This window comes from Chrysochloris asiatica, unplaced genomic scaffold, assembly GCF_000296735.1.
Source record: "Chrysochloris asiatica unplaced genomic scaffold, ChrAsi1.0 scaffold00080, whole genome shotgun sequence".
NCBI lineage: Eukaryota > Metazoa > Chordata > Mammalia > Afrosoricida > Chrysochloridae > Chrysochloris > Chrysochloris asiatica.
In genome coordinates this window covers 5,288,023-5,289,776 of record NW_006408598.1, presented here as the reverse complement: position 1 = coordinate 5,289,776, position 1,754 = coordinate 5,288,023, and positions in this window count along the sequence as shown.

The window sequence follows — 1,754 nt, the reverse complement described above, 5'->3', positions numbered from 1 at the left end:
CTGTACAGGGTTTCTGAGGCTGTAAACTTTGCAGGAGGAGAAAGACTCATCTTTCTCCCATAGAGGGCCTAGTAGGCTCAAACTGCTGATCTTGTAGTGGGAATCCAGTGTTTATTCTAGAAAGCTACCTTACTTTCCAAAGCGCACATAGGGGACACAATTATGGAGCCTTCCTAGATATATTCAAATACCTCATGGGATTGGGTTGCTAGGTTGAAAGGTTTAGAACAACTCAAGGGAAAACTTGGTCAATTAGTACAAAGTGGATCATAACTATAATGTTCTACTTCTTAGTTTGGTGAACAGTGTGTGAGGTCTTAAAAGCTCTTGAGCAGGCTTCTAAGACACAACTATTTGTCTCTAATCATCAGGAGCAAAAGAGAATGAAGGAAATCAAAGACTGAAAGAAGAAACCTCATCCACAGGAATAATAGCCCCCATGAACTACAGCCTGATCTAACCTGAGACCAGAAGAACTAGATTGTATCTGACTAGGAACACAATAAATGGTTCAAGATAGAATTGTTGTTGTTGTTAAGTGCCGTCAAGTCGGTTCCGACCCATAGCGACCCTATACAGGGTTTCCGAGGGTGTAAATCTTTACGGGAGTAGAAAGCCTCATCTTTCTCCCGCGGAGCAGCTGGTAGTTTCGAACCGCTGACCTTAAGGTTCGCAGCCCGATTCGTAACCACTACGCTACCAGAGCTAGAATAGGAGAAAAAAAAAAAAAAGAAGCAAACTCAAATTCCTAAAAGTGATCAGATGTATTGGTCCTGTAGAGACCAGAGTGACCCCCAAGACCATTACCCTAAGATTCTCTTTTAATTTGGAATGTAAGTAATTTTATTCAAATAATAGATTGGTTTATAAAATAAACAATTGTACCTATGAGCATTGTCTTCCCTTAAATAATCAGCTATATGAGACCAAATAACTAACATCAACCCTAAAGCAAAGATGCAAAAGTAAAGAGAGCTAGGGAGGCTAGATTAATGGAAAATGAACAAATAGAATTGATATAATGAGAACACTGGCACTTGCGAAAAATGTGACCGATGTTACAGAAAAATCTGTACAAAAATTGCTAAATGAGACCCAATCTTGCTGCACTTTTTTTTTTAACCTATAACACAATAAAGTATTCATAAATAAAATCCGCATTTTATAGATAAAGGTTCAGAAATGTTTAAAACTATCATAATATTGGTGATAAGTAGTCCTGACAGGATTTAGGGCTTAGGTCAGTCTGATTTGAGAGTCTATTATTACAGTTATTATTTTATGCCAGTTATTCAAATTGCAGGTCTTATACAACTAGAAAATTATGAAATAAATTTAGTGGATCAAGTCTAGAAATTTTATTTTAAATAAATTGAATAGGATATAAAATATCAAAGTGAATCACATATAATAAGGTTAAGGTATTGTGTGAGGAAACTTGTTTCAATTGTCTATATGCACTGTAATTGTATGCAAATAATGCATACATTACACTGCCATTTTGATACCTAACTGACCTTCAGAGACAAAAATAGTGGACAATCTTTCTCCCATTTTACTATTTATAATAGCAAAAAGATGGAGACAGCCTAAATGCTCATCAATTGAAGAATGGATAAACAAACTGGTACATACACACAATGGAATACTATGCTACCTTGAAGAATAACAAGGAAGCTGCAAACCACCACATAACATGGATGAACCTTGAGGACATTATGCTGAGAGAAATTAGTTACAAAAGGAGAAATACT